Below are 25402 nucleotides of genomic sequence, written 5' to 3' on the forward strand. Positions count from 1 at the left end.
CGAAAAATCTTTTGTTCTACAAAATCAAATTCATCAAGAAATTAAAATCTATAAAAAATTATGTAAAAAACAAATGTAATCTATGTAAAAAATCATATTTCCAGGCGTTGCTTTGAAAAGGAATGAAAACCATACAAAACGCTGGCAAATTACAGAATTGAGCACTACGCCTGTTTTCTGTATGACTGCACATCCCACAACCCAACATCATTCAAATTTAAGTTTATACCCTGAAAATGTATGCAATTAGGTTGTAAAATTTGTGTTTTTTCTTATCATTTTGTACTTGTGATATAGCAAATCAAACGTCGAACTGTGAATTGCCATATTTTTTGAAAAATATTTTCTACTATTTAACTTATAGTTCCACTATCGAACTATGCTGCTTAAACGTTTCTTTTAACCCATTGCAAGAGTAGAAATCCCTTATCAATGATTGAGTAATTGAGGTGAAAAACTATTGGATAAGGTCTACTTCGTTTGAAAAAATAAAGAAAAACTGATAAAATAGACCGTTGCCACGGTTCTGCACGGCTGAAGATACGCCGCAGTCATATTTTATTGCAATACTTCGCCTTACAAATTCATATCTCTTGGAATGCTATTGATCTTACAACTTCTCACAGTTTTCCGTGGGAGAATAACTTCGGTCCAAAGCCGCGAATCGACGAGAACTCGCAAAGTTTTAACCGCTGGTTTTAATGTATTCCGACGATAATTTAAATTCGGGCCGCGATGTCGGTAAAGTTTCAGCGATGCGTTTATCTCAGGTGAGCACGTGGTGCCGTTTCCAAGCCGAGGGGAGGCCACAAATTGATTGTAAACACGCGCCAACTTCTTGTAGGTCCAGAATCTCTGGATTTAACGTATGTTTTGACGAAAACGAACAGGAAAACAGGATCCAAATGGACCAACTTGATTTGCTTTGAAGGTACGGCCTAGAAAAACAACTGTATAATTGTAAATCGACTCAAAATAACAAAGGAGTACAGAGAATCAAATCAAGTTGTTCAAGTACGACGGTATCCTCGGCTTCATGTCTTAATGGTCCTAGGTTGACATAGGACATTGTTGTCCTATATTTTCTTATTACGGCTGACATTTTATTCGGCAAAAACTCTTCAAGTTTATTATTTGAACACAGTACTTGTGTTGGAAAATAAAAATGAACAGATTTGAGCGTGTATTTTGTCAGCAATAGACAAATTAGTTGTAGGTATGGTTCTTTTATTATTATGTGACATTTACTGACCATCGTGTTCTAGAATCCACTATTTCCACGTAGGACTTTTTATTCAAGATTAAAGTTTTAATTTTTTTTATTGCTATAACAAGATTAATGACTGTTTTCGTGTGTGACTTTTAATATGATATTGTACACGATTGGCTAAGAGAAATCAACTCGAACGTCTTGCTTAAGAAGCGCCATATGTTGCTGAATGTTGGTTCAAGGTCGGGTAGAAAATTTCTGAACTTCTTAGTTTCACCTGTCTGACCTACATCTAAACACTTTTCTCGAATTACTCGGTTACAGTCTTCGCGCAAAAAAGGGAAATGGAAAATTAAATGGTACCATTCACTGACTCAAGCTTTTCCGTATTCAATTCGGAATAATAATGAATGCTTGCATCCGATGTAATCTATGGGTTTTAAGGTTGAAAAACATAGCCACATAATTTTTTGCTACAATCATACAGTTTCTCGTGTAAAATGGGTTTAATGGGTTCGCTATAAAATGAAGCAATAACACTCTAATTCGCCGTTTTACTTCAATTTTTTATACATTATTAATACCAAAGCGAACGAGGAAATCATAACCTCGAAATATTAATGGGCAGAGAAGAAATTAGCGTTTTAGCGAGATCGACTCAACTCGGTTTTCCTTCCGTAATTAACTGAGGCACCATCCCAAATAATACCGTCAATTAATGCGAGCACATAGCATAACGACGGACACAAGGCTATCGGATAAGATTTCGAGTAGGCCATACGAGAATAACGATGGCCTTCCAAGGTTAGAGTGAAGGAATATTGGAGTGACTTTTGGCGTTTCGCCATATATACATAATACTACGTACAAATTATTATCATAGTTGAAAATGTATTGAAATTAAATAAACGTGTGAATTTGTTTCATATTGAAATAGATTAAAAAAAAGACATCGGAAATTTTAAAATTAATATTGTCTGGTGTAAAAATCGATTAAACAAACAAATTTCATGAATAAAATGGGTTCAAAAGAGTTCACTATCGTACACATACAATACGCAAAATAGAAAAATGGCATATTTACACCACCATTTTTTTTAAAGACGGAGCTACCACAAAAGTGAAGTCATTTCAGCCCCAGCTTGCTATTATGACCGAATTACAAATAAAGCCTTAACTTAAAAGAATATTACGAAATAGCACACCAACACTCAGCAGATCGTTCTAGTCTCAAGTGTACTATTAGTTACGATTACTACACTTACATCACAAAACATCTCGACTTTTACACTCTTAAAACGATTACCCCTGACATCTAGTCTTCCAAGGATCACGAATCGAAATTTGAACAAGCCGTTTTACTTATTATATTCGGCAAATGACTTGAACATAGTTACGGAAACAATTAAGGTTTTTTTTAAATGAATCTATTTAATCACTGGAGATTTGGCAGTTCTTTTCACCTACTGACTTGCTTCGGCAGTCCTAGATTCTAAACGCAACTTGAAAATATGCGCAATAAGCTAAGAATTTACAGAACTTAAAATAAAAGATTTTTTAATTTACAGTCAGAACGTCCACTTAAGATATATCTACGACAACTTATATTTGGACCAAATTAATGTATGTTTAGTTTTCAAAATTATGTGTTAAAAGTATTACGGGATTTTCATGTAACAAGTTTAAGAGAGAAACACTGTCGTATCAATAAGGGTTATTGTTTCAAAATACAGTTTATTTTTCTAAGATTCTTCTATTTTTTCCGCAAAAATTAGACTTAGATGATATTTCTACCCTAATTTCCACCACACTTAATGTGAATACTATATTGAAAACCCATAATACCGACGCTGAAATATAGAAAAGTGATGACAAACGATGGAGTGAAGTATCTATCAATTTCGAGGTCGCGGATGTCTGAAGAAGCTGTAGATAGGCCATACGCGTCAGACTTGATCCGCCTTCACGATTAATCATTGCGGACAGCTTAATGCAGACACACAATCGTCTTTCCAATGGTAGAAAAAGCATGGTAAATGTAAGTTTGCAGCATTAAAGAAACCTTATAAATACTTCGAGAAGTACAAAAAGTAATTATATTCCAAAGGATCGTGACAGCCGTTAATTTTTGCACGATTCTCGTGGTTTCCAACGAAACCGATTTGATTGCAAAATGTGCCAATGCGGTTAAAAGTGAGGAAATAAACCCGAGGAGTGTAATAAAATAGCGTTCTTTTAGTTGCTATAACGGATCGTTTCGTAAACTGAATATTCCGGTGGTTAGCGGAAAATCAGTAATTCAATAGTAGGAATAGATTTTCGACATAGAAATTTATTTGAGAGTTGCGCAAAATGGTAATTTGGGTGAATTAACACCAGATGTATATTAACTATCGAGAAAGCGGGTCACACAATGTTAAAAACGATCTATTCTGACTAGAGTAAAATAAAATCAGAATTAATTAGAAAAAAAGGAGTTTTAGTTAGACAAGCAACAACTATGTATCTTGATATAGTGTGGATCTTAATACACACGTACATAATGTTAATAAATTTTGTTCTCAATTGTAGTTGCAATAGCTCAACTTTATTGGCATGTTTCGGAACTGTCTCAGAGATCTTTCAGAGTTCCTTGCTTCCCGTTCAAATGGAAAAACGTTGGCAGCCGTGACCAAATTTGGGGCGGTGTTTACACAGTTTATTCATCCAGTCCCCGGATCTGTTTGAGTTTAGTGATTACCACGTGGAACTAAGAAAACAACTAAAAAGCAAAATGTAGAATGGATTTCCCCTAGAGGTCTGCCGGGTGATGACTAGTCGTCTGATCGGAAATCCCCGTGCTAACGAAAGTTACAAGTAGTGATTGTAAAAACAGAAATTAAGAAGCAAGATGATTCGGAAAATAAACAAAATTTGCTGCAACAGTAAGTAATGACAGGAAATCACATGAGCCTAAAATCTCAGGGTCTAACTGGTAAGAAATCCAATTATGCAGGTAGCCTAATCGATGGAAGAATTGTGGGTCTACTTTTTTAAAATTAAATTTATTATCTATTTTATAATTTATCATTAATATCTATGATTGCAGAAAAACCTAAAAAAATTTACAGCATTGGCAACCCAGCATTTTGGATACCAATGCAATTTCGATTTCAACAATCCGAAAATATTAAACACAGAACAACACAAACATAAACGTAACTTTTTAGAAATAGTTTACATCAACAGAGATAAACACAGCATCAATTATGCTAATATCATAAATCAAATTCGATATCAATAACACATAAAACATATAAAAAAATCATTACACGACACACATCAAACAATATTTACAAAGGCTAAATCCCCAACAATTTATCTTTCCTTTCCCTAATAATCCCGTCTATAATAATCCTGAAAGGAAAACTAAGCCAGAACGACAATGCATTACCCTTTTTCCCCACACAACCGTGACACATCTACACAGAAAACACACACTTTGAGTAAGCATAAATACTTTGATTAAACCTAAAATTTCTATATTGTGTATATCATTCATTTTCACTGGTACTGGTAAATTTTTTAGATATTCAGCGATTGATGAAATTTTTTATAACCTGTTTTCATGAGGCCATGTACAAACGGGATGTAGGTCGTTATGAACAGTGTAATTTGAAACATAAAAAGGAACTCATAATTTGACGGAAAATTTTAGAATGAATTGATTGGAGACGTTGGGAATTGGATTCCTTGGTTGAGCCCCACTCTTCATAACCGTACGCTCAGATTATGAAGATTAAAAGTTTATTTTAAGTTATTTAAATTAAAAGTTTATTTTCAATGTCTAATTTTGATCATGAATCAATTAGTCTTTTTAATAATTTATAACGTCCATTTGTTTCTTGTCTATTCAGTCTTGTGTGGGGATTCCAAGACAGTCGTTTATCCATGAAAAGTTCAAGTTAACGCACCAGGTCAGACTCACCGGCAGACAGATATTTTTACGCAGGATAAAATTTATCAGTACGTTTTTGTTAGGTTTATTTTCATTCTCCACTTTGGGACCCTCATTATTCATTCAAGTTGTTGTTAGTGTTGTGTTTATGAAGCGTCTAAATTAAGCGTAGGATCAGCGCATGTCTAATGAAATGTTAAAATATGTAGGAATATATTCAGTGTACATTTAAAATAGAAATGAAACAAGTGTGCTGCCCTGAGGAACATTCACCCTAATGTGCGTATATAAGGTGAGAATTCAGTTCCCTGGCGGGATCGGCAAAATCAGTCCGTCAGATATGATCTCAGTATGAGAAGTACGAGGATGTTCTTCAGTTTCCAAAGCAAGCCCGTGTGCCAGACTCAATCGACGGGCTTTTGTACATCAAGAAATACACCAAGAAATGTTTTTGTTCAAAGAAGAGGCGATATTGTCAGCAACACAATATAAATTTACCATTTTTCCCCGTGTTTCTCCAACCTTAGGCAAAATATCTTCGAAATCACTTGGCAAATCCCCTAGTGCAATGTTTTGAATTTCTGTCTTCAAAATTTAAAAATTTTTAAATGTGTCAAAAGCTTATTGTCACAATCGGTACTTTCCATTAGTGTTTTCCACTATCTTAACTTGTTATCCATTCCTTTGGCCGTTTAGTAAAATCAAAAAGTTTATGAGGTTTCTCCTTGGGGGCTGTGGCATTGTATTAATTGAACTAACACCTTCAAGTTTTGCAAAGGATATCGATCCACATGAAGACAGTGTTCAAACTTCTATAAATGTTGTTTCTTCTTTATCTTTACATAATACATAATATGGGAAGATTAGGGGCCGACATAGAGCTGAAGTCATCGCCGCTTGTTCTATATTAATCTGTAGCCATTTTAGCGTCTCAATCCGGTCACCGACGCCTCAAAGAAACAATGTTAAAACTCGGAAACATTGTTCCATGCCTGGACAGCTTAAGAAGTTTTTAGAGGGCAATGGTCAAAGCCGATTCCGCATCGTAGCTCCCTGGGAAGATCCTGACCTACAAAAGCACTATCAAAGCTCGCCCGCCCTTGCTTGTTAAGGATTGTCAAGGGCATCTTCTATTATTTTCTTCTTCTTGGGAAAACGAAACAACGCTGCATAACACGCATATCTTGAGAACACAGAAGTTCTTTGACGGGGTCGACTTTTTTGTGAAATCGATAAGACAAACACACATTTTACAATCACGTAAACACAACGAAACGAACAAACAACGCGGATTTTATCGTAGTCTGCAAGTGGATCAATACTAATTACAAAAAGGTAAGGTGTTCGTTTTGTAATTGTTAATATAAACAAGAAGCATAAACTAGATACAAAGAAATTGAGAACTGTATAAACCAACACTTTCATTTGTCATTTAAATCGATTGTTAACATTGATAGATAAAACTTTTAACTAATCAAGAGAGGGCACAATAAGACAATTGCAAGAAGAATATATCTTAGGATAATCAAGTTTGTCAGACTTCTGTTAATCAAATTTCAACTTGTACCAGTAAGAAGAAAGTACATATATAAGTGAATATTTGGAAATAATAAAGTTTTCCGAACAACTTCGTCAGGCCTCTCTTCTCAACTCGAATTGGTAGAACAACATAGGAAAAAATTGAATTATTCAGAATGTACACACGAAAAAGATCGCAAGCAATGAACGTTGTAGTTTGGTCGTATAGTGGTGATTTTTGTTTTCGGTTTGACTTTGCGGTTTCTTGTGTGTAAGTGCTGTACGAAGGAAGTCCAAAACGAGTCAGCAGAACAAATCAGAGATAATACGCTGATCCGATTGACCGAAACGGCCAAACTACAAGTTTAGTCACTAACACCTAGAATATCTTAAGAGAAACCCTACACATTAATGATTCTGGGGTAATGATGGAGACTACCCTCTCTTTTTAGATACGTCGACGTATTCAGTGGTAGATTTGTATAGTGGTTGACCGCGCGGTTTCTTCAGTATATCGTACACCCACAAGAAAAGTGTCACAACTCAGCAAAAGAAAATTTTACTGGAGAGACAAATGGAAGTTTACTTTTTTTTAACTTATGTTAAGTACACGCCATTGTTGGCATTAAAAACATCATGATCGATCTTTATTGCCTTTCGTTTCTCCAAGGCTTAAGCGCAAAACTTTAAAAATTCAGCTGTACTACACCTAAAAATTTTGAGTTGTGTCACTTTCAGTATTTAAATTGGTTTGTGTTCTCTAACGATAATGGTGGTCAATGAATGACTGTAAGCACGAATGTAACGAGCATAAATATCCATGTAGTAAGTTTTCTTAAGATTATTTTTGACCCAAATGTGCTTCCTTCCTGGGTCCGAGCTAATTAGTTTTTTAAAATACAAAATTAATTATTGAATATTAAAAATATTATAATTAAAATATTATTAAAGTCTGTGTGGTATTTGACACATCTACACAGAAAACATACATTTTGAGTGAGTGCAAACACTTTGATTAAACCTAAAATTTCTATATTGTGTACATCATTGTATATATTCATTTTCCCATCTTACATGTATTTGTATAATCTAAACAATGTTTGTAAATCCCAGGCCCTGAAGATGATCTCAATAAAGATCGAAACGTTGGCACGATAAAGAAAATGTTTTTCTAAATCCACATCACACCAGACCACAATTCACGATCTCTAAATAATCATTAAAAAAATCGTTTAAACTATAAAATAATCTATTTTTTAATCTTCTTTTCCGGTTGTTGACTTTTTATATTTCTTAGGTTTCTTTTCAGGAACTAGAAAGTTATCAGAAAATGAGTTTGATGGTTGTCTAGTTCCTGAAAATAAACCCAAGAAATATAAATTAATGTAAAAGTTAAAAGAAAACGTAATTAAAAAATGATGAAAAAACAATATTATAATTAAGAACGTTATTAAAATAAAAGAAATGAAACTAAAATAATTCACGAACACTTTAGATCAAGGTATGATGGTCTTGAAGAAAAATGCAAATACAGTTGTTACTCCCAAGCATTCGACCTATCTTAAGGTCATCATCAGGGCCTATATTGCTCGAGGTGCTGCTATTTTTGAAAAAAAAAGCCCATTTGTAAGTATGTCGGGTTCGAATGCAGGGCCGTTGGATTCGAACCCGGGACCTTCACCTTACAGTGATGAGCGACGTATCAACGCGTAAAACGATGCGGCCTCCGACGCCCCGTATACATTGATTTAACAATTGTTTTTCGTAACTTGAAATTGTGACTCCGGTCCAGCATAAAATCCTTCACTATACATGAAAAAACTGACGTAACTCAAAATGTTCCCATTTTCCTGATAATTGCTTACACCGATGTTTTATAGCTCGACACAGCACTAACATATGCCACTTTGTGAATGGTGACGTACTTTCCCGCCGATTCAAAATTGACAGTATGCTTTGCGGTCAAGAGACCACCTACAGTTGTGTCATTTTTGTTGTATCGTCACGCACCCGAATACTTCATATTTTAAAATATGAATAATTCATAATTAACTTTATGCAGCAGCGAGGATCTTTGGACCAGCCTGATGTGAAACGGCCAAACCATAAGTTCATGACTTTGCAGAACTTTTTTTTTTCTTTTTATTGTATATTACAACTACCTGCATTTTGGTATCTAGTAATAATGTATGAATAAATATTAAGAAAAACAAGAGTGGAGAAACTACCCACTGGTAGTACTCCTAACTATTCTTTATTCAATTGTCACTGGATAGAAGATCCCGTGGCCATCGTCTTTTTAGTGGCGAAGAGGGTTGGAAGGAATTCGTCGGGATGAGAGGATTTGAATTTGAGGATTTATAGTGGTTGGGAGGTTTGTGAAAAATTTTTGGTAACGGGAGTGGGTTACATAGGTCTTTATGGGTAGTGTCGTTGGACACATAAAAGGGAGCATTAAGGATTTTTCTGAGGATGATAGATTGGGCTCTTTGGATGCGTAGGATATTGGAATGTTTGGCTGAACCCCACACTTCCAGTCCATAAGTCCATATTGGCTTCACAAGGGTGATATAAAGTAGTCTTTTGTTTAAGAGAGGTAGGTTAGAACGTCTGTCAAAAAGTCGTGAAAGAGCTCTGTAACGTTTCATAACTTCTTGTCGTTTCAGTCGTGTGTGGGGATTCCACGTCAGACGTTTGTCAACGTATAGTCCTAGGTAACGCACCTTGTCCGCAATTGGGAGGGGTATTTGATTGAAGTAGACTGGAGGAGGGATCTTTTTGCGGAGGGTGAAAGTTATGTGGGTGGATTTTTCTGGGTTGAATTTGAGTCTTTTTTTTACACCATGATTCCAGTAGTGTGAGGTGTTCTTGAAGGTTTCGATTGGAAATGACTGGATCAGAATTGCTTGAGAGGATCGCTGTATCGTCTGCAAAGGTTAGAGTGGTAGTTTGAGGAAGACACCTTGCAGAACTTAAGAAGACACCTTATATAAATTAACGAAACTGGGCATTGAACGTATAGTTCATACGGTCTAGAACGAAACTTCAGGTTCATCAACCAGACATCAACAAGAAATCTCACAAACTAAGAAATTTTAATTGTTTTTGCATGCCAACGTAAAATTATGGGTTCACATGCATTCACGCCAAAATGCTATTGGCATGACAAAACGGCGAGAATATGAGGACCAGAATGACATTAAGAAAATTTTTTAATATTATACGTACACACAACATAACTTTTCCTGACATGCCCAAAGCCTGAGATCGAGTCTGTCCCAGTTAAAGCTTTATATTTGGATTTATTTAATGGACATGCTTAACTGCTATCTTCCAGCAATTTAGGAAAGGATGTTAGGTCCTCCGGATAATTATTTCATAATGGCCAACAATATTAATTAAAACTTTCTAATTCCGGTATAGCACCATTCAATAATTTATTAGGTTTTGCACTATAATTTTATTATCATATTATAATGACATATATTATTCGACCGCTGTATATATCACGACATCGCTTTATCAGTACTCATGAATTATTCAAAACTTCTCACTGTTTGGGATGTTTTGTCGTTTTTCTTATCTTTATAGTCTTTGGTTAATGTAGCAATTACGGCTATAATTGATTTAAGATTTATTTATACCGATCCGGCTTGTTATATCAGAATATAGAATGATTGATATCACGTTTGGTTGAAAATAATGCAATGAAATGGCACTCTTATTGCTCTTAAAGGGCGTAGTGTAAAATACACCCTGATTAATCATCTACATCTACAACTACAGGGTTATATGAACCCTCCGTGTTTTTGAAAAAAGCTTATTTGTAAGTATGTTGGGTTCGAATGCAAGGCCGAAAAATTTGCATTATTTTATATTTTCCTTACGCAATTCTCTACGGACTCCAAGAATCTGCATAATAACCAGCTTATTGTTGAAATCTACATTCATTTCAGTATGAATAATTTGGACAAAAGGAATTTTTTTAAAAATAATTTTTGAAATCCTCCTGGCAAAATGTTTCGTACGTATTCATCACCAAGATAACTTTATGCGAGCCGAAATTCTATTTTTACAATTGATCTACTAAAAACCTTTATGTCAAAACCCGCGCAGGTGCCCCGTTTGTAGAGATAGATTCAGTGTGCGAATAGTGCCATCCCTTGGCTCCTCATAGGGAGCGATACCCCTGCTCCTCACATAAAAATACTATATATACTATGTGTATGTATGTGATGGGTGAATATTTGTTTGTATATGTATATAGTATATTTCTAATAATTAAATTATTATGAGTGTAATGTACAGCATAAAGCCCCCCTCCCATCGGTCGTAAAAGTGAGTTAGACTGAAATGACTACTTTGGTAGCCCCTATTTAAAAAACAATATTATAACATCCATTTTGCGGAAAAAACATGGAATCGTCGATATGTATCCTAACTTGTCCCTTAATACAAACCCTACCTTACTTAACCTAGCCTGGCCCTAATATTACCACTAACAAGACAACAACTTAACCCAAAACCTACCTAACTTAACCTAACCCGACTATAACACGTAACACTGACAATAACACTAACCGTCCCTAACTAACACTAATCTTACCTAATTTAATCTAACCCATCCCTAACATAGACCACAACCCAAACCATAATCACACCCAACAAGCGAAATCGATGAGGCAAAAATGATCATGCAAAAAAATAAATATGTAATTGTGTATCCAGCCTAAAACATAACCATATTCCAACAGTAATTATCAAAAACCGAAATATTAATATTGTAAATATTAAGTAATTGTTTTATCAAAATGTCCTCAACATCCTCTTGTCGCTATGGAACATTTTTTTCCTACGCAGTTTTTCTATTCCGCTAATTGGCTTCCAGACCTTTAGGGGGGTCCCGCCGAGTTTAGCTGTGTTAAATAATAGCACTCATTACGACTGGTTAAAAACTTTTACAAGTAGTGTTGAGAAACTCCGCTTCATTAACAATAGAACCCCTGAAGCTGATAACTCAAAAAGGGAAATCAGGCGGACATTTTTATTTAACACATAAGATAATAAACACACCAGTCCAATGTGAAAGGACCACATGTACACCAGATAATACTATTATTTCAAATTATAATAAAAGTTCGAAACTACAATGTTATTAAGGAAAGAAAAGTAATTTCTTGTAAACCTTAGCCTTAATTAGTACAACAAACCAGAGAAAAACAAATAATTCGATGTATGCTAAGCAATGTGAAAGTAAATAACCAAAGAACCAGAGGAAGAATTTGATCATAGTCAATCAGCAGTTATCCTCTAACTACCATGGCTCCTATTTTAAAATCACAGCACGTTTAAAATTTTCTCCGTATTATTTAGAAAGCAAAGAGCCATTAGATTGAACAAAACTATTTGTAAGAATATTCTGAATATTCAGAAACAGGAACAAGAATCTCTGGTAATTGTAAACCAATGCGACTGCGTTCGGTATTTTTAAACCAAGTGCACTGTTCTTACCTAGCTGGAGTTTAACCTAATTTCCATGCTAAAACATACTTTTTAATGACGTAGTAAATGTTTTCGTGATAGACGTTATACATACCGACTAACAAGATTAAATGCTAAAGTAAAAGGAAAAATAATAGTCCCTGGACAAATAAAGCCCCGTAATAAAGGGTCAGTATCCATGAAATACGTGTGAAAATTAATTAGGGAATTCACACAACTGTTGTACTAAATATGTTATTTTACCATTAAGAAAATACACGTTTCGAGATTTTACTTTCCTAAATATGCTAAATAAGTTTGGGGAGGTTTTCGAATAAGGTGTGATTACTTGTTCGTGATTAATAACGATTAATTGAATTTTGTTTGTTAATGACAAACATAATTATATACGGCGTATACGAAATACGAAAATAAAGTAAAATATAATTAAAAAATTAGAAATTCAGAGCACAAGAGACAAGCGTTAAGAAAGAAAGAACGCTGGATGATAGACACCCTTGGGGACTTTTGACCCTCACCTCCAGGCCTACTTGGAAAATGCTTGCTAAGTCACGTAACTTCAAGAATATTTTTTTAGAGATAAGTGTATCTTAAGTCGTAAAAACGGATTTATAACTAGCCCTGGCTAGTTTCCAACTAAAGCATGCCTTATCTACTTAGAGCTAGTATGAGAAGTCATTTGAGTTTATTTTTCACAACTCGGTTTCATGCTTTTAAAGTTAGTTTTAAATTATTTTTTATGTACTGAACAGTCTAATCTTATTTTACATTGTTTCTATCTTCTTCTTTTTGCTTTGCAATGCTGAACTGTGATGGACACTACCCAAAGGCCAAACCCCTTGACGAATTTTCTCTTTTTAAAATATAAATCCACCCGAAAGTTCAAAATCGTGCGACTTTTACGCGCCGAGTCGTGAACCTTCGAAATTGACCGTCGCTAATTCGTAAAACTGTGCTCTCCGGGTGATGAAATTATTAAACATTTCCGGATCGTCCCAAGTTCTGCGAGTTGAAGAAGGAAAAAAGGAATTTGAAGAGGTCCGTCTGTCTTCTAGGCCTGCCGCTTAAGAAGTAAGTGGTTTAATAAGAGTGGAATCGGCTGGCGGATTTGCTCAACGCGTTGTTCCTTCTTCCCAATTCTCCAGACACAGAGGATTAAGAAAAACCCGCCGACATCCGAAAATAACCATCATAACGACAGCACGATCTTTCAAAACAGATCGGCCTCAAACTACATCCAAAAAAAACCCTATGTCTTAAAACGATTTTTGCCTTATTAGATATGAAGAGAAAAGCTAATTAGTAATTAATTTATTTGCCACGACGATAAAGTGTGGCAACATTCACAAATCAGCAGTGAAATTTTGCACAAATATCAACTAAAGACGATAGCGATATAACGAAACGTGTTTGACACACGTTTGTGCGGTAATTTGCGGAGTTAGGACGATAATCTGGCAAAAGTTACAAGTATCAACTTAAAAAACACTTATCACGATAGTGTTTACATAAATACCGACGACAGAAGATGATAAAATGCCGGAAGCTTGTGAAAAAAATTCGAAAATAGGCGAACCAAGTGGGTAAAAACTTGTATTTCGATTATTTGTGTTAAAGAAGATGGGTGATATGTCAAAACATATTTGAGAGAAAAAAGAAACGATAAATTGCCAACACAGGCTGATAAATTCTAACGAAAATCATAAATATCATCTTTTAAAAAAATTATCACGATAGGGCATACACAAATACTGACTACAGAAGACGGCAAAATTTCTGAAAGCTTGCGAAAGGCAACAATAGCGAAAATAGGCGGACCAAGGGGGTAAAATGTAGCAAAAAGCCAAAAACCAATCAGCATTATCAGTATGATAATCGTGCGTGACACAAACTGATAACCGAATATGGCCAAATGCTGAAACCCGGGGGACAGCAAAACAAGCGAGAACATATGAACCAGGTCGATAACTTATGGTAAAATCACAAATTGTTATAAAACACGTATATGTATATCATGTATATGTCGATAGGTTGTGCAAAAATATCTATTACAAAATAAGGCTATCTGTTGACATGTGAACGACAGAAAAATGAGGGATAATATATGGGCCTAGTATAAATTCTGGCGAAAATCACAAGTATCAACTTAATATACAATTTTAACGATAGTGCTTATAAAAATACGGACAACGAGAATAGACGGACCAGGACGATAAACTATGGCAACAAATATCAGTATTAAACTGTTCCATTTTTATCACAAACCGATGATAAAAGATAGCGAGTTGCGGAAATGCGAGTGACAGATAAAACAAGCGAGGATATGTGGACCCAGGGCGATAAACCGTGACAAAAACCACAAATCGATTAACTGTGACAAAAACCACAAATATCAACATTAAAATCTTGATATGTTGATCACAAGTACATAAAAACCTGGAAAAATGCGGAACGGATGTGAAAGACAAAACAAGCGAGAATAGGCGGACCAGAAGAACTGCGAAAACAATCGATATCAATATTAAAAGCATGAAACATGATCGTGAAACGACTAAATCAGTTGGTGAAATGTGGATTAAGATGATCATGATCGATCAAGCTTCTGGTTTATTATCTCGCATAATCCTAAAAAATTCACAATTAAAATTTTCGCGACAGACATGCTTAATATCAAACTATTTAACCCAAGGTCAGTCAGTTTTGTTATTTATCTCTAAAATTTTGGCAATTCGTGGCGGAGAACCGGACGCGATTTTGTCAGAGAAAACAGCAACTTTATTACCACAATAAAATTACAGCCTAATAAATTAAACAGACGCTTGACGAAAGACGAGGAGGATCGCCTCTGAAACATTCAACATTGCGCGACAGACAGTAGCACGTTATGTGTATATTATGTATCCTCTATGGAACATTGCGTGTCTAGTAAAAGTTCTCCTTCCTAAAGACCAGGAAAGAAGATAGGATCTACGGCTGATTGGAACTCTTAGGAACAAATTAAAAATCAATGTTACAATCATTAGTTCCTTCCGAAAATAATGAAATTATTACATTTCATCTGGTATTAACATCACTTGCAATATACTCATAACTATATTAATGAACTAATTTTATCAACACAATTATTGTATTGTATTTTATTTTATATTCATCTGACTAAACACATTGCTTAAAACTGGGTAAAAACTGACTGTAAGTCTAGCTATATACTGTCCAAATTCTTTTGAATAATTCAGTTAGCTGTTGGGATTCAAGATCCATCGTAGTGCACCGTAACAGCAACTGTTGTATTTCATCAATAGGGTTTCCGTTTTTGTGTATCTCCGACCTCGAGATTTGGCGTTGTTCCGGCGACGAAAGTGGGACTTGTAAGTAGATAAGCAGCACAGACGGAGGAAGTCAGTGCCCTCCACCTGTCCAATTGCGACACACCAGTTAGGCCCAAGTTTCCATTGTTCCTCAGATAACAAAGGCTGGCGTTAGCCGTGACGTTTTTACGATGATCCAGCACGCCGGGAAACCGTTTTACAGCCGAAGAGGCCCCCGGCAGGGAGGAGGACACAGTACGGAAAAATCGTTTTGACCATAGAGGAAGTGTTTACACAAATTCGTCTTTATTTGACTATCTTACTGTAAAATCAAAACAAATTGTGCAACGAATAAATAAAATTAAAACTATTATCACAAATACGTCTTTTTTTATTCTATTTTTATGATTGTGACTCAAATTATCAAAAAAGTTGTTTTCGTTTGTACTTTACAAACTTATATGTAAAAGTATTTGCTCTTTATAAAAAAAAACTAAATTTTTGTAAATGAATTCTGAAAAAAGTGTCGTGCAAAATTACTCCCCAGAAAACAAAATTGAAAAAAAAACACTAATTTCGTGGTCCGCTTGGCCAATTAAATCATTACAATTAATTAAGGTTTTTAGTTGAGACGAAAAAAGTTAATGGCACGAGCTGGATTCGTACCCACGATCTTCGGCTAGATACGCCGCTGCTCTTTGGTTTGGATTCTCGACGACAATTGGCTCGTGCCATTAACTTTTCTTCATCTCAACTAAAAACCTTAATTAATTGTAATGATTTAATTGGTCAAGCGGACCACAAAATTAGTGAATTTAAAGAATTAATATGAAGTACACTTCACTAAAGCCCTCCGTGGCCATTTCAATTGTCGTCGAGAATCCAAACCGATTACACGACATTTGAAAAATGGCAAAAAATGTCCGAGTGGATCGAGGTCACGATAGCTCAAGTGGTAGAGCAGCGGCGTATCTAGCCGAAGATCGTGGGTTCGAATCCCGCTCGTGCCATTAACTTTTTTTCATCTCAACTAAAAACCTTAATTAATTGTATTAAAAAAAATGTGCTCCTTTAATCAATATTAGACAAATTTATAATATTCAATTTCAACTTTCATTGGCTGGTAATAAATAAATGAAAATAAAATCACAATGAAAAGTTTACGCTTTAAAAAAACTACTATTTATATGTTTGCCAAATTAGCCCTACACGGTACCATTATCTTCGGAATCCAATGACCAATTTTAATGACATTTTATTTACATGTATAATTACTGTTGATGAATCCTTACAATTGAATTTGGAAAATATGTTTAAAAAATATGACATTTGGCATTATTTTTTTTCTAATTGTTCCGCCTTAAATTTCATAAATTCGCATATACATAGTATGTGCTATCTATTGGTGAATTCAACTTTTTTAATTATGCCCTGAACATAGTCTATCTTTGTGAGAAAAAAAATATGAATTTTTACGATAAAAAAAGAACTCCCCTGAAAGAACCCTGAAAATAAGGTTTCTTTATGTAAAAATATTTTTACCACCCTAGTCAGATATGGACTCATGGCCTGGAAGTGTGAGGTTCCAAACGCATCCAACGAGCCCAATCCATAATCCTCAGAAATATCCTTAATGCTCCCTTTTATGTGTCCAACGAACCCATATAGACCATAAATATTCCTTTTGTCCAAGATGTAATCCACTCCCGTTACCGAAAATTTGACACAAACCTCCCAACCACTATAAATCCTCAAATTCAAATTCTCTCATCCCGACGAATTCCTTCCAACCCTCCTCGCCACTAAAAAGACGATGGCCACGGGATCTTCTATCAAATTACAATTGAATAAAGACTACTTAGGAGTACTACTGGGTAGTTTCTCCACTCTTGTTTACTTATTTACTTATTCATACACTGTTACTAGATAACAAAATGAAGGAAGTTGTAATATACAATACAAAACCTAAAAAAAAATTGTGTAAAAAGCGTACTCTTCAGGATAAAACATTTATACGGAAAACTCAAAATTGATTTAATTAGATCCTGGAATTAGCATATATTTATGCAAAAAAGGTAGATTATATGATAAAAAACTTAATTGATCCTGAAAAACGTGTTGCTTTGTGCAAGAAACCCTTTTCAGGATAGAAAATTATTTTAACAAACTCAATTTTTTAATTACATCCTGCAAATTGAGCGAATTTGTGAAAAAACTTCAATTTCTACGAAAATAGTCCATCTGTATGCAAAAAACGCGCTTTTCAGGATAAAAAATTCATTCGAAAAAATCTAATTTAGTAACTAGATCCTGGAAATAATATATAAAAATGTACGTTTTAGGTTAAAAAAAGCTCAGCTCATAACTAAAAGTGTTTTTATGTGCAAGAAACATACTTTTCATGATTAAATAAAATATGTCAAAAAACTTTTTTTATAATTAGATGCAGTAAATAGTTTATATTTCACGTTTATTTCAAAATTAAAACAAAATACGGAAGTAGTGTATCACCGCAAAAACGCACTTTGCATGTTAAAAAATTATTAAAAATACAAACAATTCTTATAATTAGATCCTGTGATAGTGATAGTAGATAGTGTACAACTGTGCAAAAAGCGTATATTTCCGGCTTAAAAAATAATCCAACTCTAATAATTAGACCCTGAAAATAGTGTTCCTTTGTGCAAGAAGCATACTTTTCAGGATTAAAAATAAATATTTTGAAAAAATCATTTTTATAATTAGATCCTACAAATAGTGTACATCCACGCAAAGAACGTAAATTTCAAGATTAAAATGAAAACCTCAATTTTTTCAAACATAGTGAATCTGTATGCAAAAACCGCACTTTCCAGGATTAAAAATTAATTTAAAAAACTTCTTATAACAGAGCCTAAAAAATGGTACTTGAGTGCCAAAAAGTTATTTTTAGGAAAACTCAATTTTCATATATTTTACTCTATCAAATATTTCTTGCCAATCCTTTTCCTACATTTACAATTTGCTAACATTTAAGTTTTCTATCCACTCTCGTTCCGAGTATGGTTAATTTGCTGTTAATTTTCCCACTTCTTATTTAATTTAGTATGTATCACCTTTTACTATTCATTTAAATATTCATTTAAATATTTATTTTGACACGAATTATGCGAATATTGAACTTTTATGTTATTCAAGGGGGCCCAAAGCCAAATAATAAAATTTATTTCTTCTTCTTCTATGTACATCTTTTTAATTATAACATTTTATTTTAGCTCTCTGTGGCTCAACCGCTTGTGATCAGGCTACCGTGAGTTTGCTATGTCTTTAGTTTTCAGTTTAAACGAACAACCTACAGGTTCCACTCAGTTATCATTCTCAACATGTAAAATAACAATAAACTTTAAAGAATCCAAAGAAATAATCGGCATATCATTCAAATTGCCGTTTACACAAAGTAAATTTACAGGAATTATAAATGATGGAGTGAGTGCGGTGTTCAATCCTTTTTTAAAAAAGGATTGAAGTAAATTTACTGTTAATCCAAAATCCCAATTATACTGAAATTGTGAAAATTTAGCCAAATTTAAGCGAACAGTTTTGGCCGATAAGCCAGAGAAGAAATGTTGACTATTGACGAATTAGGGGTTGAACCGATTATGGGCTGAGATTCTCACGAAATTGTGAGACACCGAACTTTCAGAGATAGTGAGTGTTCTGCCTAAGCTTACAGGGCCTACAGTGATAGTTTATCTCCAGCTTCATAACCGAATTTTAAATTCACCTTATATTCATTCCGGTTCGACGCGATTTATTCATAGGAGCAATTACCTCCCCCCCCCCTTAAAAGTTATTTATTCTATTATTGGTGGAAATTTTGTGACACGGGTTTTGATTATAAGCAGAATTTTTAAGACCTGTTCAAGCCCCAAGACGCCTTTCATAAATTTTAAAGCAAAGTGTAGGTTAAAATGTTTACCAAGGGTAATTGGCGTCAATGTTTATTCTGCAGGCCCTATAAAGAAATAAAAGAGTTCCTTAGAAAGTTTAACGCGCTTCAGGGAAACACGTCAATGATGGATGTCGATTTTGGATACCCCAGGGCGTTCTTTATTGAGCCCGGCCATTCGGGAATTTCTCGTCGAAGGATCTAATCCGTAGTTAATCTGTAATGATAAAAACGTGAGTCGAAGCAGGTACAGCCATTCTACTTTCGCTAACCATTTCGATATCGATTCCCTTTCGATGAGGAAAGTCGTTTGACGTCCGCGAAATCCAACTCCCATCGGTCTAATAACTTATTTTCGACTATTTATAGATTTTGTTTTATAAAACAATACTGATTGAACAATATATCGCTACCGCAGATTAGGTCCTGTCAATTCTATGTCGGCTTGATGAAAGTACACGGGATCACGACTGACTACTCATTTTTGAGCTATATTCCAAGATCATTTTTCATATTGATTATTTGGAGATCGTGAGATGTGGTCTGGTGTGAGGTAGGTTTTAGAAAAACATTTTCATTATCGTAAACATTTCGATTCGATTATTGACATCATCTTGAGGGCCTTGGATTTATAAACGTTGTTTAAATTATACAAATACATGTAGGATGTGAAAAACGTGAATTTATACAATGCTAGAAATTTCAGACTCAAAGTACTTGTACTCACTCAAAGTGTTAGTTTTCTGTGTAGATGTGTCATTATTGGGTGTCGTGTTGAGAGTGCCAGTGAGTTATTGCTGTTTTATGTTTATATACGTTGGATTTTGAAGAGGGTGGGGAAGGAAGTTGGGACAGAAAACATTTTATGAGGAGTTGGCTTCTTTGAGGTAAAAGGAGCCCACAATGGGAAAGAATGGGTAATGGTTCGGCCTGATTATCCTTTTACGATTATATAGACGGGGATAATTAGGGAAAGGAACGCTAAATTGTTGAAGAATTAGACTATGTAGAAATGTTTAATGTGAGGAATGTAATGATTGTTTTGTTTTGTGTGATGTGATGATGATATATGTGTAACGATCCCATCTTACGGGACGTCACAATTTGAAATTGCCACGGCGGAGTTTGGATTAGTGATGTACATGCGGGGCGATAAAGCCCTTAGAAAGTATCGAGTATCGGCGGTGAATAAGTAAACATTGGAGAACAGAGATGATCTGCTCGCTGGTGAAGACGCTACCATCCTTGTTGCCTGTAAAATGGTAATTAGAAAAAAAGTAAAACAAAACGTTCCAGTCTCCCTGGGTAAGTCCCTTTCCTTAATCTAGGCTGTTTATAATTATTACTTTGTAAAGAAAAAATTTTATTTAAAAAAAGATTTAATTTCATTTTTTTAATTTAAATATCATTAATATCTTTATAATTAATATAAGGAATATATTTTTTGTTTTAAAAGTTGTCATTACTATAATTTGTTTAAGGTTCATTTATCTCATTTTAAGTTGATTGTTCACTAATAATAAATTGTTTAAAATAAATTCAATTCTATAAAATAACCGTTTTCTGTACTTTTATTTAATTATGTCATGTCTCGTTGGGACGTGATACATGTTATTTTTTATTTATTTTTTTTTTTTTTTTTGCTGGGGCTTCCGACATCTAGATCATTTCAGCCCCCACATGTATGTTATTGAAATAGAAAATTGAAAAAATCTCTGAAGATGATCTCAATAAAGATCGAAACGTTGGCACGATAAAGAAAATGTTTTTCTAAAACCTACATCCCACCAGACCGCATCACACGATCTTCAAATAATCATTAACTAACGGTCACTAAACGCGATACATTTTTCATATTATACAACATCGGCAGCCAATGAGAAACACCATCATTTCTCCTCTATAGTAGATACCGTTTTGAACGGATGTGAAAAGATTTGAGAGATTCGCAGGAAATTGTGTATTGTCATAACATTGGAAACAGAAGAGATCTCCCGGCGATACCGCATTCTAAAAGTGTAAATTGAGTTCTACTGCATCAACATCTATGAGTTTTTTTTATAAGGATCATTATTCCAAGGAAGTCCTGCACTGAAAGTTAGTTTATATGGAACAAGAGGTATAAAAAATATGCTTGAAGTAAAGATTTCAGACTTTATTTTTGCTATATTTTTATTTTCTCTGACAACTTCACGGAGCTGATACTAAAAATATACAGATGTGTAAAGATACAACTGTAGCATGAAGGTTTTTACTGGCTATTAAGAAAGTATGTATTATAAATATCAACACACTTGTATCTTGTGAATTTTTAACGAAAGTAAGCATCAACGACTCTAGTTTAAGAACCGCCTAGTGTAGAAATTTTTATAATTGAAAATGATTGCAAAAAATTTAACAAGGTTATTTACTTTTTCTGATATAAAATGATGGGCGTGCTTCAATTGATTAAGATGCGAAATGAAAATTAGTAAACGCCAACTTCCTCTCCAGCGGTGAAAGTATAGGCCAGCCAATCTGATCTCTCAAAAAATATTTGACCGACTAACAAAAAAGTTAAATCATTACTACTTCTATCAATATTTGGTCGTGTTGTTGATTTTCTTTTCTTTTCATTGCAATAGACAAAAAGTCCTTGATCGATTTGACCCCAGCTTCAAGGTAACAACGAGCACGGAGTCGGATTTGGCCGAGCCCAGATTTACCGAGAGATAAAGAAAAAATTAATAGGCCTCAAGTCCGTGTTTACTTACCGTGTTATGCAGCCTCTTTCATTCCATAAGCTGATGAGGTAATAATCAACAATACGTACAACTTACAAGTAGACATGACTCGTTCCTCTCAGACAGAAGTGTTTGAAACTCACCTGAAACAAATAGTTTAAATTAGGCTTTCCTTTCCAGCAAATAATACGTTCAAAATTCATAAATAAAATTGTTGTTGTATGACGTGGATGTTCTTTTAGGTACACCGAGAGGTAAAAATAGTGACCACCCTTAATATTTTTAATTATTTCTAATACGATCCTCTATTGATTATCTTGCAATATTTGGTCCGTATTGAAGGATTAGAGGAAAATAAATCTATGAATACTCAATATCTTCTTTGTTGATTCTTCTTTAAAGCTTCTTTCTAACTTCCGATGGTTTGATTTTTTTAAGCTGTATCAATTTTAAGACTCTAGTTTGTTTGAGTGATGGGTTTTAAGTGATACAGATTCGGCTACAATCATGGCATTGTTGGAAGATGGAAGAAGTCAGCCGTATATGGCCAGGGTGCTTAACATTCCCAGAACAACTGACCGAAAGGTCTTCCATCGGTTCCAAGATACTGGAGGTTACTCAAAAAGGATCAGGTCGCCACCATATCATAACTCAGAGAGATGATCGTTTTATTGTTTCGAAAGTACTCTGTAATCGACATTCTACCGCCGTTGAGATCAAGCAACGACTTCAACATGTTACAAATGTTAATGTCAGTTTACGTACAGTAAGGAGAAGTCTTTCAAAAGCTGGATTACGTGCGAGAAGGCCTGCCATTTGACGTCCAGAACGTCTGACAAGGCATAGAACAGCTCAGTTAAGTTTGGCAAAAAAAATCACGTCAATTGGTCCGAGCGAGATAAGACTAAAATCTTGTTTTCGGATGGCATTTCGGACTGGTAATAACGAATTAAGCCGGGAACACATTTACCCGATGTTACGCCATGCCACGCTACCCGACGCAAATCCAAACTCCGATTTTCCATAAGTTTGCATTACCACATCTGCCCGATGCTATGCCACGCTACCCTACTCTACGCTCTGCGATTCCCACTGTCCAGATTTTCGTCGGGTAGCATCGAGTACAGTCGAAGACAAAAGAACCGGACACTCTTATTTTTATATTATATATTAATTATCGTTATATTAATTATAACGTACTTATTTTAATATAAACCAAATTGAGCATGATCAAAAATTCATTAGTTTTTATTTTTTTAAATTAATTTTATTGATTTGGCAGAAAATTGATCAAAACACCGGAATGCCATTTGTTGATATTAAGAATTTAACTAACAATTTATTACATGGATTTGCTCATAAAGTTTAACTAAAAATTATTACACGATTTTGCTCATAAAATGTAACTAACAATTTATTTCATATATTTGCTCATAAAATTTAACTAACATTTTATTACATGGTTTTGTTCATATAATTGAACTAACAATTTATTACATGTTTTTGCTCTTAAAATTACACCATTTCGTCGAGTAGAGTCAGAACCGGAACTATATAGTTTATTTCAAACTATGTATACGTAATTTTGTCGTTATATTAATTACAACATGCTTATTTTAACGTAAACCAAATTAAACGAGATCAAAAATTCATGAGTTATATATCATTTATAAGAATGTTTTAATTATAATGGTTTGGCAGAAAATTTATGGAAACACCGGAATAACTTTATTTAAAACAATTAATTAAGGTTTTTAGTTGAGATAAAAAAAGTCAATGGCACGAGCGGGATTCGAACCCACGATCTTCGGCTAGATACGCCGCTGCTCACCACTTGAGCTATCGTGACCTCGATCCACTCGGACACGAACTTCCCATCTCAACCCCACCTTTTGAATTTTGAAAAATGGCAAAAAGGAGGGAAAATTCAAAAGGTGGGATTGAGATGGGAAGTTAGTGTCTGAGGTCACGATAGCTCAAGTGGTAGAGCAGCGGCGTATCAAGCCGAAGATCGTGGGTTCGTATCCCGCTCGTGCCATTGACTTTTTTATCTCATCTAAAAACCTTAATTAATTGTAATATATTAATTGGTCAAGCGGACCACGAAATAGTGAATTTATTTAAAACAATTAAATTTAACTAACAATGTGTTACATGGTTGTGCTCATAAAATTTAACTAACAATTTATAACAAGGTTTTGCTCAAAATAGCGCATTAAGAACAAAAGAGGCGTTGTGATTGTGATACTGATTTGTGATGCTCGCATTGTGACTGTACCTGGTGTGAGCTTGACGTCGAATAGATGTGCACACCCTACGAAAACGAGACAAGGGGACGGGTAGCGTCTGTTAGCATCGCATAGCGTTGCATCGGGTAAGTGTGTTCCCCGCTTTATCCGGTTGCTAAAGACCACAAGTACCGATCTGCTTAATTCTATTTAGTTAATAGTTAGTTATCTTTGCCGTCCATTTATGGATTCAGTAGGTTGAGGTGTAAAGTTTTCGGATTGATTCAGCATTGGTTTCCCAAACAATCAAATTGCCGTATCAACAGCGAACCTAAGCGTGGTATTTTCCTTGCTCTGGTAAAACTGTGAAGACACTACAAGAATGGCATCATACTTTATGTGAGTATGAAATATTTGGTTTAAAATTTATATTATTTACATCTGTATTGTATAATTATTTTTTCCAATCAACATATGTTTGTAATTCACCCAGGCCCTGAAGAAGACCCCGAATAAAGGTCGAAACGTCTGCAAAAAAATTAAAAAGGTGTATATCTAAAATACTAAATTACTGACCGCTCCTCACTACTTCAACAAATTTAATTTTCTAGTTGTCTTTACGAAATCAATATAAGAGAGGCCTTGATATATTTATTTTCATACCTGTTTCGAAACGTACATCACTAAAACAAATTGCTCGTCATATAGTAAGAGTCCCTAAGTCTTATAGATTACGATCCGATTTACTAACGCCGAAAAATTAATTAAAAAATGACATATTGATAAAACGACGGTAAACTACTCCAGAACAATATAGACATTTGGAAAAATCTAATATCACAGAGATAAGAAGGTAAATACTTATGTTTATGACATCTTAATCTTAAGTTATTACGTATTATTTAAATTGGATTTAACAGAATGTCGAAAAATTGTTTGGAGGGTTTTTACGAAAGTGAGGACCATTTCTTGTGGATCCTATAGTGAGGAGGTAGAGTTTTCCAAAATTTAAAAATATATAACTGACTTCAATTTCCTTAGCTCATTT

General features: G+C 34.5%; 1 protein-coding gene across 8 annotated transcripts in view; it reads right to left on the reverse strand.

The window, feature by feature from the left end:
- LOC106672673 (mitogen-activated protein kinase-binding protein 1) overlaps positions 1-25402 on the reverse strand; it is a 174836-nt gene that overhangs the window by 46743 nt on the left and 102691 nt on the right. Inside the window, exon 1 of one of the 8 annotated variants that reach the window (XM_024230629.1) lies at positions 22157-22235. The exons of the other annotated variants lie outside the window; for them this stretch is intronic. The gene's annotated coding sequence lies outside the window, so the exon portion shown is untranslated. Of the gene's footprint in view, positions 1-22156; positions 22236-25402 lie in introns of those variants that run through there. 8 annotated transcript variants of the gene reach the window in all.

This window comes from Cimex lectularius, unplaced genomic scaffold (genome assembly GCF_000648675.2).
Source record: "Cimex lectularius strain Harlan isolate CLEC.00 unplaced genomic scaffold, Clec_2.1 scaffold61, whole genome shotgun sequence".
In the NCBI taxonomy this organism is placed as follows: domain Eukaryota; kingdom Metazoa; phylum Arthropoda; class Insecta; order Hemiptera; family Cimicidae; genus Cimex; species Cimex lectularius.